Genomic DNA, 24,465 nt, shown 5'->3' with positions numbered 1-24,465 from the left:
CTAGAGGGGTGTCTTACCGATATCTCAGACAGTCCCTATGGGCATCGCATGCAGGGATGTGTGCCATGTCGACTCTTCAGTTTTGTCTGCACCAAGACACACAGCTGCAGTGGCAGTATGTATGTATGCATGTATGTATGTATGTATGTATGTGTGTATGTGTGTATGTATGTATGTGCTTGGTGAGGGGTCCCTTAGGATGGCATAATGTGTGCTGCAGCCTTTAGAGACCCTCTTTAACAACAAGGCCCTTGGTACCAGAGGCATCTTTTACTGGGGACTTATATGTGAGCTAATGGGGTGTCAACCGTGGAAACAACTGGTACACTTAAGGGAAGGAGATCGGGCTCAGGGGACCTGGTTGGGAGGGACCCTGTGCACTTCTAGACAAAACTATATCATTTTGCAGGTAAAAAGTGAAGGCTAACCATGTCCAAAACAGGCCCTTTCATACATTGAGACATATTTCCTAGGACAGCGGAAACTCTACAGCAGGTCTTGCTCACAGTCCTTATACTGCCACTGCCACTACTGAACATTAATCTTGAATAGTTAAAGCAGGGCCAGGATCTGGAGAGGGGCCAATGAACAGGAGGGCAACTCACCAGATAACAGAAGTCTTTTGTCTTCACACGCACTCAGAGAGAACAATGCCATCCCATGTATTGCATTACAAAGAGGCCACAACCCTCAGTGAAACACTCACCTCTCTGATGTGATTCGTTAATAAGAATAAAATGAAAATAACGCGTCCCTGGGAACCCCATAGATACACCGTCCCTACCAGTACTAAAAATGCTTGGGATCCCGCAGGTAAACCTAGCAGTGCTACAAAGGCTTAGGGTCCCTACAGGTAAACCTTTCCTAACCCAGTGCCACAAATGCTATATGCTCACTGCAGCAGGACTGGGCGCTCTAGGGCAGCAATTAAGTAGCTTGGCATTCATCTACCCTTAGCTAAGCCACGTGATAAAGGCAGTCGATCAGGATGATTCTCCTCGATCAGAAGTAGCTCTCACTATTGAAAAGGTGAAGTCCCTGGTATAACACAAACGCAGACTTGCGGTTAGGCTATACCATGACATGTAGTAAACTATTAATGTATGTATCTGTAGGATTAGATTGCATTGCAAGTTAATTCATATGTCACTATTTTCCACACACAACATACAACATAGCCCCCTGATGAAGGGAGAACCCCCAAAATGAATTGGGGCAGACTGAATTTGAATTTACTTGCGGAACAGTGGATTTTGAAAGTGACTCTATGAGAATAAATATGCTTAAACTGGAATACAAGTGGATTTGCTTCCGAGGGAAGGAGACATTGATGCACTTTTACGGGTACAAGCTGTGGAGCAGGAGACACAGACCTGATCTAGTCTGGCGCTAAATAAACAGCTGTAGCCAAATACATCTCCCTTCTGGCACGCGATGAGTGGATTACATAAACACTACAATAATGAATGAAAAATACACGGCATGCATAGACAAGGACTGCTATGTAACCTCTGGACTCCTGTAAACCTAAACAAACACCAGTAATCAGACACTAGGGACATCACCTGAAGCTCCTAAGATTTTCCTTTTGTTTGGTATCTTGTTTTTGGGAGGTGGGTTTTTAGGATAAGCTATTTTTGGGTGTGTCTGGGGGTGGGGTGTGTCAGGTAGCCCCTGTGGTAGACGATGGGATAGAGGATAAGGAGTGCCATGCCATCGCTTCATATATTTCTCCCCTCATATATTCACAGTACCCTTTTACCAGTTGTCCACTTTGCTGTTATCAAGAAGTGGAGAGAGGGGAATCGGCAGGCTGCCCCTTTAAGCCGAAGCTGAGGCCTGACATCAGAGGATAAACACTTGAAGAAGGTGGGGACGAAGAGCGCGTCAGGTTGGTCAGTAGTTGGTACAGCTACACGCGGAATGGGAATGCGAGGCGGAGAAACCAGCGGGGGAAGACCGGAAAGACAGAGAAGGACTAACAGCTTTACGAGAGAGAGAGAACCGGAGCCCAGGGGAGGTCACAGCTTGTCGGCAAGCAGAACACCCGAACCTGGCGGAGGAGGGAAAGCCAAAGCAGAAGACCAGACCTCACTGAAGGACGCGGAGTCACCACGCCATGGCCCCGGAGGGACGTGGCTCTTCCAGGTGCGTGGGCGTCTATGGGGTTTTTGGAAAGTGGCTAAGAAAGAGAGGGATGGGAGGAGAGGAGAGGCTGAGGGGTGAAAGGGACCCAGGAAAAAGGAAATAAGTGAGATGGAAACAAAGACAAGAGCAGAAATCATCGGCTACTCTATTTCTTTTGGTTGCTCCAACCTCTACCCCCTCCCTTCACATTTATGCATAGCTATTATTTATCCCTCACATCCACCCTTGACTAAACCATAAAGCAAAAACACTTACCTGAGTCTTTTCCTTCTGTCCAAGGGACGACGGTGGCCGAGGCTCACCTAAGGGACTGAAGAGGAAGACCCTGTAGGAAAGAAGAATATAACAGAGACAATCAATCATTGTGATTTCCTGTAATACTAATAAAAAGTGCATATCAAGAAATTATTCAACGCTGTGCTCCTTCTTGACCGACTCTTCTACAACGGGGAGCTACATACTTTTCCTACAGGGAATGGGAGACAGGCACACAGAGACCAAAAGACACACACAAGGGAAAGCATAGTAGGAAAACGCTACATACAGTTTGTATATGCTTGCATATGTACGTTGTTTTAGAAAGATGGTGGAACTATTTATTCTGTTCAATTTGCCTATTTTGCCAACTATGTTTATCTGCTTCTATTATCATTGCAGTTCGGACTGGACTGTTCCCATGAGGTACAGGGTCAAGACTGATTTGCATATGGCCAGGTCTAAACTGGGGTGCCATGGTGAGCAAAATAATGATGGATTTAACCCAGATCTCTTGACTGGGGGTGAATGTTTTGATTTGTTCTGCATTCCGTCCATCAATTGTGTGTCTTTTGCTCTATTATCATTGCAGCACATAAATTCTATACAAGAATTACGATGGTTAAAATAATGATGAAAATGCTAATCATATGTTATTTTAATTTGATATTGCACATGAATTGCCACTAAGCAGAAACTACTTTAAGGAGAAATTTAGGATTGGTACGTAGAACCACTCTATCGTTGTGAAGTTGAAAGAAGGGCTCTTGTATAGTTAATGCCTGAAGTTCATCAATTCTCCTTAGTGATTTTATTGTTATGAGGAAAGCAACTTTCCATGACAGGAATTGTAACGGACATTTGTGCATTGGTTCAGAAGGCGGGCCCATTAGCCTTGGAAGAACTATGTTTAAGTTCCACTCTGGAGCAGGGGGAATACTTGGCGGTATAACCCTTTTTAATCCTTCCATGAAGACTTTAATCACTGGTACTCTGAAGAGAGATAGGTGTTGTCTATTTTGCAAGTGTGCAGCTACGACTCCCAGGTGTAAACAAATGGATGTGTAATTGAATCCACATTGCTGTAAATGCAACAGATAACAAATTATATTCTGCACAAACACATCAAGATGATTGATATTGTTGTTCTTACAATAGGCAACAAAACGTTTCCATTTGCTGCATAACATGCTCTAGTAGTAGGCTTTCTAGCTTCCTTGAAAATATTCATGCAGTCTGGTTGTAGTTGTAAGTAACCAAACTCTATGATTTCAGAAGCCAAATCGCTAGGTTGAGTTCTCTGGGAATTGGATGTCTGATTTCTCCATGGCTCAGAGTGAGGAGACAAGATGTGATATGTAGCTTTTGATGTGGAACCACTGAGAGTTCTAAGGACGAGAGTACCAAGGTTGACGAGAACATGTGGGGGCTATTAAGATCAGTGAGAGACATTTGTCTGAGCTTCCGAACTAGTAATGGAATTAGCAGGAGAGGCGGAAAAGCGTAAGCTAAAGCGTTTTCTCCATGTTAATTTCCATAGGAAATTTTGCGACAAGCTACAGCCCAAACTGCTGAACGGAATTACCCGAAATTTAGAAGAAAAGGTAGAGCTTGGTTCAGAACGCGACCTTTTTTAAAATGGTGTAAATCCGTTCAGTAGTTTTTGAGAAAATCAAAAAATAAGAGTAAAAAAATTAATTTCCCATAGGAAAATTTGTGCAACGCTACAGCCGAAACTACTGAACGGAATTACCTCAAATTTGGCAAAAAGGTATTGCTTCAGTCAGAAAGCGACCTTTTTAGGTCTCACCTGAGCCAGCGCATGCCCTGCACTGGCGAGACTTTAAGTAAGTGGGCTTCAGAAAATTCTACCATTGTGGCCTAGAGCTTGCGGTTAGGCACTCGGGCGCGCGCTCACGAGCAGAGGAGCTATCTGGCTTTCCTCTCTCCTCATGGGTCATCAGCTTTCAAAATGCGAGAGATTTCTTTCACATTTCTGAAGTTGATAGCTTCCTTTTCATTTGCCTTTGTATCCCTACCTCTCTACCTCTACTCTACCTCTTTACCTCTACTCTACCGCTCTTCTACCCCTCTACCTCTCTTCTACCCCTCTACTTCTCTTCTACCGCTCTACCTTTCTTCATTCCTCAACCTCTCTTCTATCCCGCTACCTCTCCTCTACCCCTCTACCTCTCTTCTACCCCTCTACCTCTACTCTACCTCTCTTCTACCCCTCTACCTCTCTTCTATCCCTCTACCTCTCTTCTATCCCTCTACCCCTCCTCTACTCCTCTACCTCTCTTCTACTCTTATATCGCTCTACCGCTCTTCTAGCCCTCTACCTCTCCTCTACTCCTCAACTTCTCCTCTACCCTTCTACCTCTACTCTACCTCTCTTACTACCCCTCTAACCCTCTTCCACCCCTCTAACCCTCTTCTACCCCTCTACACCTCTACTACCCCTCTAATATCCCTCTTCTACCCCTCTACACCACTTGTACCCCTCTACTACCCGCCTACCCTACTACCCTCTAACCTACTACCCCTCTATTACCCCTCTACCTCCCCTCTACCTCTCTTCTACCCCTCTACCTCTCTTCTATCTCTCGACCTCTCTTCTACCCTTCTACCCCTCTACACCTCTATCCCTCTTATACCCATCTACACTGCTACCCTTTTCTACCCCTCTACTACCCTTCTACCCCTCTTCTACCCCGTTCAACCCCCTTCTACAGCTCTACCCCTCTTCTACCCCTCTAACCCTCTAATAACCCTCTACCCCTTTTCTACTCTTCTACCCCTCCTCTACCCCTCTACTACCCCTCTTCTACCTCTACACTACCTCTCTTCTACCCCTCAACCTCTACTCTACCTCTCTTCTACCCATCTACCTCTCTTCAACCCCTCTACCTCTACTCTATCTCTCTTATAACCCTCTACCCCTCTTCTACCCCTCTACCTCTCTTCTACCCCTCTAGCCTTCTTCTACCCCTCTCCTACCCCTCTTATACCCCTCTACTATACCTCAACCCCTCTACTACCCCTCTACCACCGCTCTCCTACCACTCTACCGCTCTACTACCCCTCTTCTCCTTTTCTACCCCTCTACCCCTCCTCTACCACTCTACTTTTCCTCTACCCCACTACTACCCCTCTACTATCCCCCACTACCCCTCTACTACCCTGCAAGCCCTCTACTACTGCTCTACAACCATCTACTGCCCCTCTGATACCCCTCTACCTCTCTTCTACCCCTCTACGCCCTACTACCCCTCTTCTATCCCTCTACCCCTCTTATACCCCTCTACTATACCTCAACCCCTCTATTACCCCTCTACCACTGCTCGCCTACCGCTCTACTACCTCTCTTCTACCGCTCTACCCCTTGTCTACCCCTGTACCATTCTTCTACCCCTGTACCCCTCTTCTACCCCTCTACTACCCCTCTTTTACCCCTCTACTTCTCTTTTACCCCTCTACTTCTCTTCTACCCCTCTTCTACCCCACTACCTCTCTTCTACCACACTACCTTTCTTCTACCCCTCTACCTCTCTTCTACCCCTCTACCTCTCTTCTACGCCTCTACCTCTCTTCTACCCCTTACCTCTCTTCTACCTCTCTACCCCTCTTCTACCCCCTACCCCCTACACCTCTATACCTCTACCACCCCTCAAATCTACTACCCCTGTAACCTACTATCCTTCTAGTGCCCCTCTACCTCTCTTCTACCCCTCTACCTCTTCTACCACTCTACCTCTATTCTACCTCTCTTCTACCACTCTACTTCTCTTCTATCCCTCTACCTCTCTTCCACCCCTCTACCTTTCTTCTATCCCTCTAGCTCTCTTCTATTCCTCAACATCTCTTCTACTCTTCTACCACTCTACCTCTTTTCTACCCCTATACCACCCCTCTTCCCTTCTACTACCCCTCTTCTACCCCTCTCCTAACCTTCTACCTCTCTACTACCCTTCTACCTCTCTACCATCCCTCTTCTACCCCTCTACCACTCCTCTACCCCTACCCCTCTTTTAACCCACTACTTCTCTTTTACCCCTCTACTTCTCTTCTACCCCTCTTCTACTCCACTGCCTCTCTTCTACCACACTACCTCTCTTCTACCCCTCTACCTCTCTTCTACCCCTCTACCTCTCTTCTACGCCTCTACCTCTCTTCTACCCCTTACCTCTCTTCTACCTCTCTACCCCTCTTCTACCCCCTACACCTCTATACCTCTACCCCTCTACTATCCCTCAAATCTACTACCCCGTAACCTACTATCCTTCTAGTGCCCCTCTACCTCTCTTCTACCCCTCTACCTCTTCTACCACTCTACCTCTATTCTACCTCTCTTCTACCACACTACTTCTCTTCTACCCCTTTACCTTTCTTCTATCCCTCTAGCTCTCTTCTATCCCTCAACATCTCTTCTACTCTTCTACCACTCTACCTCTTTTCTACCCCTATACCACCCCTCTTCCCATCTACTACTCCTCTTCTACCCCTCTCCTAACCTTCTACCTCTCTACTACCCTTCTACCTCTCTACCATCCCTCTTCTACCCCTCTACCACTCCTCTACCCCTACCCCTCTTTTACCCCTCTACTTCTCTTTTACCCGTCTACTTCTCTTCTACCCCACTACCTCTCTTCTAAAATACTACCTCTCTTCTACCCCTCTACCTCTACTCTACCTCTCTTCTACCCCTCTACCTCTCTTCTACACCTCTACACCTTTTCTACCCCTCTACAACCGCTCTATCCCTCTACTACCCCTCTTCTAACCCTCTACACCTCTTCCCTATCTTCTACCCCTCTACCCCTCTATTACTCCTCTACTACCCCTCTACCCCTCTACTACCCCTCTACCACCGCTCTCCTACCACTCTACCGCTCTACTACCCCTCTTCTCCTTTTCTACCTCTCTACCCCTCCTCTACCACTCTACTTTCCCTCTACCCCACTACTACCCCTCGTCTACCCCTCTACAATCCCCCACTACCCCTCTACTACCCTGCAAGCCCTCTACTACTGCTCTACAACCATCTACTGCCCCTCTGATACCCCTCTACCTCTCTTCTACCCCTCTACCCCCTACTACCTCTCTTCTATCCCTCTACCCCTCTTATACCCCTCTACTATACCTCAACCCCTCTATTACCCCTCTACCACTGGTCGCCTACCGCTCTACTACCTCTCTTCTACCGCTCTACCCCTTGTCTACCCCTGTACCATTCTTCTACCCCTGTACCCCTCTTCTACCCCTCTACTACCCCTCTTTTACCCCTCTACTTCTCTTTTACCCCTCTACTTCTCTTCAACCCCTCTTCTACCCCACTTCTACCACACTACCTTTCTTCTACCCCTCTACCTCTCTTCTACCCCTCTACCTCTCTTCTATGCCTCTACCTCTCTTCTACCCCTTACCTCTCTTCTACCTCTCTACCCCTCTTCTACCCCCTACACCTCTATACCTCTACCACCCCTCAAATCTACTACCCCTGTAACCTACTATCCTTCTAGTGCCCCTCTACCTCTCTTCTACCCTTCTACCTCTTCTACCACTCTACCTCTATTCTACCTCTCTTCTACCACTCTACTTCTCTTCTATCCCTCTACCTCTCTTCTACCCCTCTACCTCTCTTCTATCTCTCGACCTCTCTTCTACCCTTCTACCCCTCTACACCTCTATCCCTCTTATACCGATCTACACTGCTACCCTTTTCTACCCCTCTACTACCCTTCTACCCCTCTTCTACCCCGTTCAACCCCCTTCTACAGCTCTACCCCTCTTCTACCCCTCTACCCCTCTAATAACCCTCTACCCCTTTTCTACTCTTCTACCCCTCCTCTACCGCTCTACTACCCATCTTCTACCTCTACACTACCTCTCTTCTACCCCTCAACCTCTACTCTACCTCTCTTCTACCCATCTACCTCTCTTCAACCCCTCTACCTCTACCCTATCTCTCTTATAACCCTCTACCCCTCTTATACCCCTCTACCTCTCTTCTACCCCTCTAGCCTTCTTCTACCCCTCTCCTATGCCTCTTATACCCCTCTACTATACCTCAACCCCTCTACTACCCCTCTACCACCGCTCTCCTACCACTCTACCGCTCTACTACCCCTCTTCTCCTTTTCTACCCCTCTACCCCTCCTCTACCACTCTACTTTCCCTCTACCCCACTACTACCCCTCTACTATCCCCCACTACCCCTCTACTACCCTGCAAGCCCTCTACTACTGCTCTACAACCATCTACTGCCCCTCTGATACCCCTCTACCTCTCTTCTACCCCTCTACGCCCTACTACCCCTCTTCTATCCCTCTACTCCTCTTATACCCCTCTACTATACCTCAACCCCTCTATTACCCCTCTACCACTGCTCGCCTACCGCTCTACTACCTCTCTTCTACCGCTCTACCCCTTGTCTACCCCTGTACCATTCTTCTACCCCTGTACCCCTCTTCTACCCCTCTACTACCCCTCTTTTACCCCTCTACTTCTCTTTTACCCCACTACCTCTCTTCTACCACACTACCTTTCTTCTACCCCTCTACCTCTCTTCTACCCCGCTACCTCTCTTCTACGCCTCTACCTCTCTTCTACCCCTTACCTCTCTTCTACCTCTCTACCCCTCTTCTACCCCCTACACCTCTATACCTCTACCACCCCTCAAATCTACTACCCCTGTAACCTACTATCCTTCTAGTGCCCCTCTACTTCTCTTCTACCCCACTACCTCTCTTTTAAAATACTACCTCTCTTCTACCCCTCTACCTCTACTCTACCTCTCTTCTACCCCTCTACCTCTCTTCTACACCTCTACACCTCTTCTACCCCTCTACAACCGCTCTATCCCTCTACTACCCTTCTACCCCTCTTCTAACCCTATACACCTCTTCCCTATCTTCTACCCCTCTACCCCTCTATTACTCCTCTACTACCCCTCTACCCCTCTACTACCCCTCTACCACCGCTCTCCTACCACTCTACCGCTCTACTACCCCTCTTCTCCTTTTCTACCTCTCCACCCCTCCTCTACCACTCTACTTTCCCTCTACCCCACTACTACCCCTCGTCTACCCCTCTACTATCCCCCACTACCCCTCTACTACCCTGCAAGCCCTCTACTACTGCTCTACAACCATCTATCGCCCCTCTGATACCCCTCTACCTCTCTTCTACCCCTCTACCCCCTACTACCTCTCTTCTATCCCTCTACCCCTCTTATACCCCTCTACTATACCTCAACCCCTCTATTATCCCTCTACCACTGGTCGCCTACCGCTCTACTACCTCTCTTCTACCGCTCTCCCCCTTGTCTACCCCAGTACCATTCTTCTACCCCTGTACCCCTCTTCTACCCCTCTACTACCCCTCTTTTACCCCTCTACTTCTCTTCAACCCCTCTTCTACCCCACTTCTACCACACTACTTTTCTTCTACCCCTCTACCTCTCTTCTACCCCTCTACCTCTCTTCTACGCCTCTACCTCTCTTCTACCCCTTACCTCTCTTCTACCTCTCTACCCCTCTTCTACCCCCTACACCTCTATACCTCTACCACCCCTAAAATCTACTACCCCTGTAACCTACTATCCTTCTAGTGCCCCTCTACCTCTCTTCTACCCCTCTACCTCTTCTACCACTCTACCTCTATTCTACCTCTCTTCTACCACTCTACTTCTCTACTATCCCTCTACCTCTCTTCTACCCCTCTACCTTTCTTCTATCCCTCTAGCTCTCTTCTATCCCTCAACATCTCTTCTACTCTTCTACCACTCTACCTCTTTTCTACCCCTATACCACCCCTCTTCCCTTCTACTACCCCTCTTCTACCCCTCTCCTAACCTTCTACCTCTCTACTACCCTTCTACCTCTCTACCATCCCTCTTCTACCCCTCTACCACTCCTCTACCCCTACCCCTCTTTTACCCCACTACTTCTCTTTTACCCCTCTACTTCTCTTCTACCCCTCTTCTACCCCACTACCTCTCTTCTACCACACTACCTCTCTTCTACCCCTCTACCTCTCTTCTACCCCTCTACCTCTCTTCTACGCCTCTACCTCTCTTCTACCCCTTACCTCTCTTCTACCTCTCTACCCCTCTTCTACTCCCTACACCTCTATACCTCTACCCCTCTACTATCCCTCAAATCTACTACCCCGTAACCTACTATCCTTCTAGTGCCCCTCTACCTCTCTTCTACCCCTCTACCTCTTCTACCACTCTACCTCTATTCTACCTCTCTTCTACCACTCTACTTCTCTTCTACCCCTTTACCTTTCTTCTATCCCTCTAGCTCTCTTCTATCCCTCAAGATCTCTTCTACTCTTCTACCACTCTACCTCTTTTCTACCCCTATACCACCCCTCTTCCCTTCTACTACTCCTCTTCTACCCCTCTCCTAACCTTCTACCTCTCTACTACCCTTCTACCTCTCTACCATCCCTCTTCTACCCCTCTACCACTCCTCTACCCCTACCCCTCTTTTACCCCTCTACTTCTCTTTTACCCCTCTACTTCTCTTTTACCCCTCTACTTCTCTTCTACCCCTTTACCTTTCTTCTATCCCTCTAGCTCTCTTCTATCCCTCAACATCTCTTCTACTCTTCTACCACTCTACCTCTTTTCTACCCCTATACCACCCCTCTTCCCTTCTACTACCCCTCTTCTACCCCTCTCCTAACCTTCTACCTCTCTACTACCCTTCTACCTCTCTACCATCCCTCTTCTACCCCTCTACCACTCCTCTACCCCTACCCCTCTTTTACCCCTCTACTTCTCTTTTACCCCTCTACTTCTCTTCTACCCCACTACCTCTCTTCTAAAATACTACCTCTCTTCTACCCCTCTACCTCTACTCTACCTCTCTTCTACCCCTCTACCTCTCTTCTACACCTCTACACCTCTTCTACCCCTCTACAACCGCTCTATCCCTCTACTACCCCTCTACCCCTCTTCTAACCCTCTACACCTCTTCCCTATCTTCTACCCCTCTACCCCTCTATTACTCCTCTACTACCCCTCTACCCCTCTACTACCCCTCTACCACCGCTCTCCTACCACTCTACCGCTCTACTACCCCTCTTCTCCTTTTCTACCTCTCTACCCTCTCTAACACTCTACTTTCCCTCTACCCCACTACTACCCCTCGTCTACCCCTCTACTATCCCCCACTACCCCTCTACTACCCTGCAAGCCCTCTACTACTGCTCTACAACCATCTACTGCCCCTCTGATACCCCTCTACCTCTCTTCTACCCCTCTACCCCCTACTACCTCTCTTCTATCCCTCTACCCCTCTTATACCCCTCTACTATACCTCAACCCCTCTATTACCCCTCTACCACTGGTCGCCTACCGCTCTACTACCTCTCTTCTACCGCTCTCCCCCTGGTCTACCCCTGTACCATTCTTCTACCCCTGTACCCCTCTTCTACCCCTCTTTTACCCCTCTACTTCTCTTTTACCCCTCTACTTCTCTTCAACCCCTCTTCTACCCCACTTCTACCACACTACCTTTCTTCTACCCCTCTACCTCTCTTCTACGCTTCTACCTCTCTTCTACCCCTTACCTCTCTTCTACCTCTCTACCCCTCTTCTACCCCCTACACCTCTATACCTCTACCACCCCTCAAATCTACTACCCCTGTAACCTACTATACTTCTAGTGCCCCTCTACCTCTCTTCTACCCCTCTACCTCTTCTACCACTCTAGCTCTATTCTACCTCTCTTCTACCACTCTACTTCTCTTCTATCCCTCTACCTCTCTTCTACCCCTCTACCTTTCTTCTATCCCTCTAGCTCTCTTCTATCCCTCAACATCTCTTCTACTCTTCTACCACTCTACCTCTTTTCTACCCCTATACCACCCCTCTTCCCTTCTACTACCCCTCTTCTACCCCTCTCCTAACCTTCTACCTCTCTACTACCCTTCTACCTCTCTACCATCCCTCTTCTACCCCTCTACCACTCCTCTACCCCTACCCCTCTTTTACCCCACTACTTCTCTTTTACCCCTCTACTTCTCTTCTACCCCACTACCTCTCTTCTAAAATACTACCTCTCTTCTACCCCTCTACCTCTACTCTACCTCTCTTCTACCCCTCTACCTCTCTTCTACACCTCTACACCTCTTCTACCCCTCTACAACCGCTCTATCCCTCTACTACCCCTCTACCCCTCTTCTAACCCTCTACACCTCTTCCCTATCTTCTACCCCTCTACCCCTCTATTACTCCTCTACTACCCCTCTACCCCTCTACTACCCCTCTACCACCGCTCTCCTACCACTCTACCGCTCTACTACCCCTCTTCTCCTTTTCTACCTCTCTACCCCCTCTAACACTCTACTTTCCCTCTACCCCACTACTACCCCTCGTCTACCCCTCTACTATCCCCCACTACCCCTCTACTACCCTGCAAGCCCTCTACTACTGCTCTACAACCATCTACTGCCCCTCTGATACCCCTCTACCTCTCTTCTACCCCTCTACCCCCTACTACCTCTCTTCTATCCCTCTACCCCTCTTATACCCCTCTACTATACCTCAACCCCTCTATTTCCCCTCTACCACTGGTCGCCTACCGCTCTACTACCTCTCTTCTACCGCTCTCCCCCTGGTCTACCCCTGTACCATTCTTCTACCCCTGTACCCCTCTTCTACCCCTCTTTTACCCCTCTACTTCTCTTTTACCCCTCTACTTCTCTTCAACCCCTCTTCTACCCCACTTCTACCACACTACCTTTCTTCTACCCCTCTACCTCTCTTCTACGCCTCTACCTCTCTTCTACCCCTTACCTCTCTTCTACCTCTCTACCCCTCTTCTACCCCCTACACCTCTATACCTCTACCACCCCTCAAATCTACTACCCCTGTAACCTACTATACTTCTAGTGCCCCTCTACCTCTCTTCTACCCCTCTACCTCTTCTACCACTCTAGCTCTATTCTACCTCTCTTCTACCACTCTACTTCTCTTCTATCCCTCTACCTCTCTTCTACCCCTCTACCTTTCTTCTATCCCTCTAGCTCTCTTCTATCCCTCAACATCTCTTCTACTCTTCTACCACTCTACCTCTTTTCTACCCCTATACCACCCCTCTTCCCTTCTACTACCCCTCTTCTACCCCTCTCCTAACCTTCTACCTCTCTACTACCCTTCTACCTCTCTACCATCCCTCTTCTACCCCTCTACCACTCCTCTACCCCTACCCCTCTTTTACCCCACTACTTCTCTTTTACCCCTCTACTTCTCTTCTACCCCTCTTCTACCCCACTACCTCTCTTCTACCACACTACCTCTCTTCTACCCCTCTACCTCTCTTCTACCCCTCTACCTCTCTTCTACGCCTCTACCTCTCTTCTACCCCTTACCTCTCTTCTACCTCTCTACCCCTCTTCTACCCCCTACACCTCTATACCTCTACCCCTCTACTATCCCTCAAATCTACTACCCCGTAACCTACTATCCTTCTAGTGCCCCTCTACCTCTCTTCTACCCCTCTACCTCTTCTACCACTCTACCTCTATTCTACCTCTCTTCTACCACTCTACTTCTCTTCTACCCCTTTACCTTTCTTCTATCCCTCTAGCTCTCTTCTATCCCTCAACATCTCTTCTACTCTTTACCACTCTACCTCTTTTCTACCCCTATACCACCCCTCTTCCCTTCTACTACTCCTCTTCTACCCCTCTCCTACCTTCTACCTCTCTACTACCCTTCTACCTCTCTACCATCCCTCTTCTACCCCTCTACCACTCCTCTACCCCTACCCCTCTTTAACCCCTCTACTTCTCTTTTACCCCTCTACATCTCTTCTACCCCACTACCTCTCTTCTAAAATACTACCTCTCTTCTACCCCTCTACCTCTACTCTACCTCTCTTCTACCCTCTACCTCTCTTCTACACCTCTACACCTCTTCTACCCCTCTACAACCGTTCTATCCCTCTACTACCCCTCTTCTAACCCTCTACACCTCTTCCCTATCTTCTACCCCTCTACCCCTCTATTACTCCTCTACTACCCCTCTACCCCTCTACTACCCCTCTACCACCGCTCTCCTACCACTCTACCGCTCTACTACCCCTCTTCTCCTTTTCTACCCCTCTACCCCTCCTCTACCACTCTACTTTCCCTCTACCCCACTACTACCCCTCGTCTACCCCTCTACTATCCCCCACTACCCCCCTACTACCCTGCAAGCCCTCTACTACTGCTCTACAACCATCTACTGCCCCTCTGATACCCCTCTACCTCTCTTCTACCCCTCTACCCCCTACTACCTCTCTTCTATCCCCCTACCCCTCTTATACCCCTCTACTATACCTCAACCCCTCTATTACCCCTCTACCACTGGTCGCCTACCGCTCTACTACCTCTCTTCTACCGCTCTACCCCTTGTCTACCCCTGTACCATTCTTCTACCCCTGTACCCCTCTTCTACCCCTCTACTACCCCTCTTTTACCCCTCTACTTCTCTTTTACCCCTCTACTTCTCTTCTACCCCACTACCTCTCTTCTATCACACTACCTTTCTTCTACCCCTCTACCTCTCTTCTATCTCTCGACCTCTCTTCTACCCTTCTACCCCTCTACACCTCTATCCCTCTTATACCGATCTACACTGCTACCCTTTTCTACCCCTCTACTACCCTTCTACCCCTCTTCTACCCCGTTCAACCCCCTTCTACAGCTCTACCCCACTTCTACCCCTCTAACCCTCTAATAACCCTCTACCCCTTTTCTACTCTTCTACCCCTCCTCTACCGCTCTACTACCCATCTTCTACCTCTACACTACCTCTCTTCTACCCCTCAACCTCTACTCTACCTCTCTTCTACCCATCTACCTCTCTTCAACCCCTCTACCTCTACTCTATCTCTCTTATAACCCTCTACCCCTCTTCTACCCCTCTACCTCTCTTCTACCCCTCTAGCCTTCTTCTACCCCTCTCCTATGCCTCTTATACCCCTCTACTATACCTCAACCCCTCTACTACCCCTCTACCACCGCTCTCCTACCACTCTACCGCTCTACTACCCCTCTTCTCCTTTTCTACCCCTCTACCCCTCCTCTACCACTCTACTTTCCCTCTACCCCACTACTACCCCTCTACTATCCCCCACTACCCCTCTACTACCCTGCAAGCCCTCTACTACTGCTCTACAGCCATCTACTGCCCCTCTGATACCCCTCTACCTCTCTTCTACCCCTCTACGCCCTACTACCCCTCTTCTATCCCTCTACCCCTCTTATACCCCTCTACTATACCTCAACCCCTCTATTACCCTCTACCACTGCTCGCCTACCGCTCTACTACCTCTCTTCTACCGCTCTACCCCTTGTCTACCCCTGTACCATTCTTCTACCCCTGTACCCCTCTTCTACCCCTCTACTACCCCTCTTTTACCCCTCTACTTCTCTTTTACCCCTCTACTTCTCTTCTACCCCTCTTCTACCCCACTACCTCTCTTCTACCACACTACCTTTCTTCTACCCCTCTACCTCTCTTCTACCCCGCTACCTCTCTTCTACGCCTCTACCTCTCTTCTACCCCTTACCTCTCTTCTACCTCTCTACCCCTCTTCTACCCCTACACCTCTATACCTCTACCACCCCTCAAATCTACTACCCCTGTAACCTACTATCCTTCTAGTGCCCCTCTACTTCTCTTCTACCCCACTACCTCTCTTTTAAAATACTACCTCTCTTCTACCCCTCTACCTCTACTCTACCTCTCTTCTACCCCTCTACCTCTCTTCTACACCTCTACACCTCTTCTACCCCTCTACAACCGCTCTATCCCTCTACTACCCTTCTACCCCTCTTCTAACCCTCTACACCTCTTCCCTATCTTCTACCCCTCTACCCCTCTATTACTCCTCTACTACCCCTCTACCCCTCTACTACCCCTCTACCACCGCTCTCCTACCACTCTACCGCTCTACTACCCCTCTTCTCCTTTTCTACCTCTCTACCCCTCCTCTACCACTCTACTTTCCCTCTACCCCACTACTACCCCTCGTCTACCCCTCTACTATCCCCCACTACCCCTCTACTACCCTGCAAGCCCTCTACTACTGCTCTACAACCATCAATCGCCCCTCTGATACCCCTCTACCTCTCTTCTACCCCTCTACCCCCTACTACCTCTCTTCTATCCCTCTACCCCTCTTATACCCCTCTACTATACCTCAACCCCTCTATTATCCCTCTACCACTGGTCGCCTACCGCTCTACTACCTCTCTTCTACCGCTCTCCCCCTTGTCCACCCCTGTACCATTCTTCTACCCCTGTACCCCTCTTCTACCCCTCTACTACCCCTCTTTTACCCCTCTACTTCTCTTTTACCCCTCTACTTCTCTTCAACCCCTCTTCTACCCCACTTCTACCACACTACCTTTCTTCTACCCCTCTACCTCTCTTCTACCCCTCTACCTCTCTTCTACGCCTCTACCTCTCTTCTACCCCTTACCTCTCTTCTACCTCTCTACCCCTCTTCTACCCCCTACACCTCTATACCTCTACCACCCCTCAAATCTACTACCCCTGTAACCTACTATCCTTCTAGTGCCCCTCTACCTCTCTTCTACCCCTCTACCTCTTCTACCACTCTACCTCTATTCTACCTCTCTTCTACCACTCTACTTCTCTTCTATCCCTCTACCTCTCTTCTACCCCTCTACCTTTCTTCTATCCCTCTAGCTCTCTTCTATCCCTCAACATCTCTTCTACTCTTCTACCACTCTACCTCTTTTCTACCCCTATACCACCCCTCTTCCCTTCTACTACCCCTCTTCTACCCCTCTCCTAACCTTCTACCTCTCTACTACCCTTCTACCTCTCTACCATCCCTCTTCTACCCCTCTACCACTCCTCTACCCCTACCCCTCTTTTACCCCACTACTTCTCTTTTACCCCTCTACTTCTCTTCTACCCCTCTTCTACCCCACTACCTCTCTTCTACAACACTACCTCTCTTCTACCCCTCTACCTCTCTTCTACCCCTCTACCTCTCTTCTACGCCTCTACCTCTCTTCTACCCCTTACCTCTCTTCTACCTCTCTACCCCTCTTCTACTCCCTACACCTCTATACCTCTACCCCTCTACTATCCCTCAAATCTACTACCCCATAACCTACTATCCTTCTAGTGCCCCTCTACCTCTCTTCTACCCCTCTACCTCTTCTACCACTCTACCTCTATTCTACCTCTCTTCTACCACTCTACTTCTCTTCTACCCCTTTACCTTTCTTCTATCCCACTAGCTCTCTTCTATCCCTCAACATCTCTTCTACTCTTCTACCACTCTACCTCTTTTCTACCCCTATACCACCCCTCTTCCCTTCTACTACTCCTCTTCTACCCCTCTCCTAACCTTCTACCTCTCTACTACCCTTCTACCTCTCTACCATCCCTCTTCTACCCCTCTACCACTCCTCTACCCCTACCCCTCTTTTACCCCTCTACTTCTCTTTTACCCCTCTACTTCTCTTTTACCCCTCTACTTCTCTTCTACCCCTTTACCTTTCTTCTATCCCTCTAGCTCTCTTCTATCCCTCAACATCTCTTCTACTCTTCTACCACTCTACCTCTTTTCTACCCCTATACCACCCCTCTTCCCTTCTACTACCCCTCTTCTACCCCTCTCCTAACCTTCTACCTCTCTACTACCCTTCTACCTCTCTACCATCCCTCTTCTACCCCTCTACCACTCCTCTACCCCTACCCCTCTGTTACCCCTCTACTTCTCTTTTACCCCTCTACTTCTCTTCTACCCCACTACCTCTCTTCTAAAATACTACCTCTCTTCTACCCCTCTACCTCTACTCTACCTCTCTTCTACCCCTCTACCTCTCTTCTACACCTCTACACCTCTTCTACCCCTCTACAACCGCTCTATCCCTCTACTACCCCTCTACCCCTCTTCTAACCCTCTACACCTCTTCCCTATCTTCTACCCCTCTACCCCTCTATTACTCCTCTACTACCCCTCTACCCCTCTACTACCCCTCTACCACCGCTCTCCTACCACTCTACCGCTCTACTACCCCTCTTCTCCTTTTCTACCTCTCTACCCCCCTCTAACACTCTACTTTCCCTCTACCCCACTACTACCCCTCGTCTACCCCTCTACTATCCCCCACTACCCCTCTACTACCCTGCAAGCCCTCTACTACTGCTCTACAACCATCTACTGCCCCTCTGATACCCCTCTACCTCTCTTCTACCCCTCTACCCCCTACTACCTCTCTTCTATCCCTCTACCCCTCTTATACCCCTCTACTATACCTCAACCCCTCTATTACCCCTCTACCACTGGTCGCCTACCGCTCTACTACCTCTCTTCTACCGCTCTACCCCTTGTCTACCCCTGTACCATTCTTCTACCCCTGTACCCCTCTTCTACCCCTCTACTACCCCTCTTTTACCCCTCTACTTCTCTTTTACCCCTCTACTTCTCTTCTACCCCACTACCTCTCTTCTATCACACTACCTTTCTTCTACCCCTCTACCTCTCTTCTACCCCTCTACCTCTCTTCTACGCCTCTACCTCTCTTCTACCCCTTACCTCTCTTCTACCTCTCTACCCCTCTTCTACCCCCTACACCTCTATACCTCTACCACCCCTCAAATCTACTACCCCTGTAACCTACTATCCTTCTAGTGCCCCTCTACCTCTCTTCTACCCCTCTACCTCTTCTACCACTCTACCTCTATTCTACCTCTCTTCTACCACTCTACTTCTCTTCTACCCCTTTACCTTTCTTCTATCCCACTAGCTCTCTTCTATCCCTCAACATCTCTTCTACTCTTCTACCACTCTACCTCTTTTCTACCCCTATACCACCCCTCTTCCCTTCTACTACTCCTCTTCTACCCCTCTCCTAACCTTCTACCTCTCTACTACCCTTCTACCTCTCTACCATCCCTCTTCTACCCCTCTACCACTCCTCTACCCCTACCCCTCTTTTACCCCTCTACTTCTCTTTTACCCCTCTACTTCTCTTTTACCCCTCTACTTCTCTTCTACCCCTTTACCTTTCTTCTATCCCTCTAGCTCTCTTCTATCCCTCAACATCTCTTCTACTCTTCTACCACTCTACCTCTTTTCTACCCCTATACCACCCCTCTTCCCTTCTACTACCCCTCTTCTACCCCTCTCCTAACCTTCTACCTCTCTACTACCCTTCTACCTCTCTACCATCCCTCTTCTACCCCTCTACCACTCCTCTACCCCTACCCCTCTGTTACCCCTCTACTTCTCTTTTACCCCTCTACTTCTCTTCTACCCCACTACCTCTCTTCTAAAATACTACCTCTCTTCTACCCCTCTACCTCTACTCTACCTCTCTTCTACCCCTCTACCTCTCTTCTACACCTCTACACCTCTTCTACCCCTCTACAACCGCTCTATCCCTCTACTACCCCTCTACCCCTCTTCTAACCCTCTACACCTCTTCCCTATCTTCTACCCCTCTACCCCTCTATTACTCCTCTACTACCCCTCTACCCCTCTACTACCCCTCTACCACCGCTCTCCTACCACTCTACCGCTCTACTACCCCTCTTCTCCTTTTCTACCTCTCTACCCCCCTCTAACACTCTACTTTCCCTCTACCCCACTACTACCCCTCGTCTACCCCTCTACTATCCCCCACTACCCCTCTACTACCCTGCAAGCCCTCTACTACTGCTCTACAACCATCTACTGCCCCTCTGATACCCCTCTACCTCTCTTCTACCCCTCTACCCCCTACTACCTCTCTTCTATCCCTCTACCCCTCTTATACCCCTCTACTATACCTCAACCCCTCTATTACCCCTCTACCACTGGTCGCCTACCGCTCTACTACCTCTCTTCTACCGCTCTCCCCCTGGTCTACCCCTGTACCATTCTTCTACCCCTCTACCCCTCTTTTACCCCTCTACTTCTCTTTTACCCCTCTACTTCTCTTCAACCCCTCTTCTACTCCACTTCTACCACACTACCTTTCTTCTACCCCTCTACCTCTCTTCTACCCCTCTACCTCTCTTCTACGCCTCTACCTCTCTTCTACCCCTTACCTCTCTTCTACCTCTCTACCCCTCTTCTACCCCCTACACCTCTATACCTCTACCACCCCTCAAATCTACTACCCCTGTAACCTACTATCCTTCTAGTGCCCCTCTACCTCTCTTCTACCCCTCTACCTCTTCTACCACTCTAGCTCTATTCTACCTCTCTTCTACCACTCTACTTCTCTTCTATCCCTCTACCTCTCTCCTACCCCTCTACCTTTCTTCTATCCCTCTAGCTCTCTTCTATCCCTCAACATCTCTTCTACTCTTCTACCACTCTACCTCTTTTCTACCCCTATACCACCCCTCTTCCCTTCTACTACCCCTCTTCTACCCCTCTCCTAACCTTCTACCTCTCTACTACCCTTCTACCTCTCTACCATCCCTCTTCTACCCCTCTACCACTCCTCTACCCCTACCCCTCTTTTACCCCACTACTTCTCTTTTACCCCTCTACTTCTCTTCTACCCCTCTTCTACCCCACTACCTCTCTTCTACCACACTACCTCTCTTCTACCCCGCTACCTCTCTTCTACCCCTCTACCTCTCTTCTACGCCTCTACCTCTCTTCTACCCCTTACCTCTCTTCTACCTCTCTACCCCTCTTCTACCCCCTACACCTCTATACCTCTACCCCTCTACTATCCCTCAAATCTACTACCCCGTAACCTACTATCCTTCTAGTGCCCCTCTACCTCTCTTCTACCCCTCTACCTCTTCTACCACTCTACCTCTATTCTACCTCTCTTCTACCACTCTACTTCTCTTCTACCCCTTTACCTTTCTTCTATCCCTCTAGCTCTCTTCTATCCCTCAACATCTCTTCTACTCTTCTACCACTCTACCTCTTTTCTACCCCTATACCACCCCTCTTCCCTTCTACTACTCCTCTTCTACCCCTCTCCTACCTTCTACCTCTCTACTACCCTTCTACCTCTCTACCATCCCTCTTCTACTCCTCTACCACTCCTCTACCCCTACCCCTCTTTTACCCCTCTACTTCTCTTTTACCCCTCTACATCTCTTCTACCCCACTACCTCTCTTCTAAAATACTACCTCTCTTCTACCCCTCTACCTCTACTCTACCTCTCTTCTACCCTCTACCTCTCTTCTACACCTCTACACCTCTTCTACCCCTCTACAACCGTTCTATCCCTCTACTACCCCTCTTCTAACCCTCTACACCTCTTCCCTATCTTCTACCCCTCTACCCCTCTATTACTCCTCTACTACCTCTCTACCCCTCTACTACCACTCTACCACCGCTCTCCTACCACTCTACCGCTCTACTACCCCTCTTCTCCTTTTCTACCCCTCTACCCCTCCTCTACCACTCTACTTTCCCTCTACCCCACGACTACCCCTCGTCTACCCCTCTACTATCCCCCACTACCCCCCTACTACCCTGCAAGCCCTCTACTACTGCTCTACAACCATCTACTGCCCCTCTGATACCCCTCTACCTCTCTTCTACCCCTCTACCCCCTACTACCTCTCTTCTATCCCTCTACCCCTCTTATACCCCTCTACTATACCTCAACCCCTCTATTACCCCTCTACCACTGGTCGCCTACCGCTCTACTACCTCTCTTCTACCGCTCTACCCCTTGTCTACCCCTGTACCATTCTTCTACCCCTGTACCCCTCTTCTACCCCTCTACTACCCCTCTTTTACCCCTCTTCTTCTCTTTTACCCCTCTACTTCTCTTCTACCCCACTACCTCTCTTCTATCACACTACCTTTCTTCTACCCCTCTACCTCTCTTCTACCCCTCTACCTCTCTTCTACGCCTCTACCTCTCTTCTACCCCTTACCTCTCTTCTACCTCTCTACCCCTCTTCTACCCCCTACACCTCTATACCTCTACCACCCCTCAAATCTACTACCCCTGTAACCTACTATCCTTCTAGTGCCCCTCTACTTCTCTTCTACCCCACTACCTCTCTTTTAAAATACTACCTCTCTTCTACCCCTCTACCTCTACTCTACCTCTCTTCTACCCCTCTACCTCTCTTCTACACCTCTACACCTCTTCTACCCCTCTACAACCGCTCTATCCCTCTACTACCCTTCTACCCCTCTTCTAACCCTCTACACCTCTTCCCTATCTTCTACCCCTCTACCCCTCTATTACTCCTCTACTACCCCTCTACCCCTCTACTACCCCTCTACCACCGCTCTCCTACCACTCTACCGCTCTACTACCCCTCTTCTCCTTTTCTACCTCTCTACCCCTCCTCTACCACTCTACTTTCCCTCTACCCCACTACTACCCCTCGTCTACCCCTCTACTATCCCCCACTACCCCTCTACTACCCTGCAAGCCCTCTACTACTGCTCTACAACCATCTATCGCCCCTCTGATACCCCTCTACCTCTCTTCTACCCCTCTACCCCCTACTACCTCTCTTCTATCCCTCTACCCCTCTTATACCCCTCTACTATACCTCAACCCCTCTATTATCCCTCTACCACTGGTCGCCTACCGCTCTACTACCTCTCTTCTACCGCTCTCCCCCTTGTCCACCCCTGTACCATTCTTCTACCCCTGTACCCCTCTTCTACCCCTCTACTACCCCTCTTTTACCCCTCTACTTCTCTTTTACCCCTCTACTTCTCTTCAACCCCTCTTCTACCCCACTTCTACCACACTACCTTTCTTCTACCCCTCTACCTCTCTTCTACCCCTCTACCTCTCTTCTACGCCTCTACCTCTCTTCTACCCCTTACCTCTCTTCTACCTCTCTACCCCTCTTCTACCCCCTACACCTCTATACCTCTACCACCCCTCAAATCTACTACCCCTGTAACCTACTATCCTTCTAGTGCCCCTCTACCTCTCTTCTACCCCTCTACCTCTTCTACCACTCTACCTCTATTCTACCTCTCTTCTACCACTCTACTTCTCTTCTATCCCTCTACCTCTCTTCTACCCCTCTACCTTTCTTCTATCCCTCTAGCTCTCTTCTATCCCTCAACATCTCTTCTACTCTTCTACCACTCTACCTCTTTTCTACCCCTATACCACCCCTCTTCCCTTCTACTACCCCTCTTCTACCCCTCTCCTAACCTTCTACCTCTCTACTACCCTTCTACCTCTCTACCATCCCTCTTCTACCCCTCTACCACTCCTCTACCCCTACCCCTCTTTTACCCCACTACTTCTCTTTTACCCCTCTACTTCTCTTCTACCCCTCTTCTACCCCACTACCTCTCTTCTACCACACTACCTCTCTTCTACCCCTCTACCTCTCTTCTACCCCTCTACCTCTCTTCTACGCCTCTACCTCTCTTCTACCCCTTACCTCTCTTCTACCTCTCTACCCCTCTTCTACTCCCTACACCTCTATACCTCTACCCCTCTACTATCCCTCAAATCTACTACCCCATAACCTACTATCCTTCTAGTGCCCCTCTACCTCTCTTCTACCCCTCTACCTCTTCTACCACTCTACCTCTATTCTACCTCTCTTCTACCACTCTACTTCTCTTCTACCCCTTTACCTTTCTTCTATCCCTCTAGCTCTCTTCTATCCCTCAACATCTCTTCTACTCTTCTACCACTCTACCTCTTTTCTACCCCTATACCACCCCTCTTCCCTTCTACTACTCCTCTTCTACCCCTCTCCTAACCTTCTACCTCTCTACTACCCTTCTACCTCTCTACCATCCCTCTTCTACCCCTCTACCACTCCTCTACCCCTACCCCTCTTTTACCCCTCTACTTCTCTTTTACCCCTCTACTTCTCTTTTACCCCTCTACTTCTCTTCTACCCCTTTACCTTTCTTCTATCCCTCTAGCTCTCTTCTATCCCTCAACATCCCTTCTACTCTTCTACCACTCTACCTCTTTTCTACCCCTATACCACCCCTCTTCCCTTCTACTACCCCTCTTCTACCCCTCTCCTAACCTTCTACCTCTCTACTACCCTTCTACCTCTCTACCATCCCTCTTCTACCCCTCTACCACTCCTCTACCCC

The 24,465-nt window shown here is 49.2% G+C and overlaps 1 long non-coding RNA gene across 1 annotated transcript in view; it reads right to left on the bottom strand.

Annotated features, from left to right (window-relative positions):
- Window positions 1-2,401: 2,401 nt before the first annotated feature.
- Window positions 2,402-24,465, bottom strand: part of LOC147660793 (uncharacterized) — a 38,588-nt gene continuing 16,524 nt past the window's right edge. The window contains exon 3 of the long non-coding RNA XR_015306187.1: window positions 2,402-2,473. This is a non-coding gene — a long non-coding RNA (uncharacterized LOC147660793). The remainder of the gene's footprint in view (window positions 2,474-24,465) is intronic.

Source organism: Lissotriton vulgaris, unplaced genomic scaffold, assembly GCF_964263255.1.
Source record: "Lissotriton vulgaris unplaced genomic scaffold, aLisVul1.2 SCAFFOLD_1316, whole genome shotgun sequence".
Classification (NCBI taxonomy): Eukaryota; Metazoa; Chordata; class Amphibia; order Caudata; family Salamandridae; genus Lissotriton; species Lissotriton vulgaris.
The sequence above is the reverse complement of the archived record's forward strand: the minus strand, read 5'-3'. Positions and strand labels throughout refer to the sequence as shown.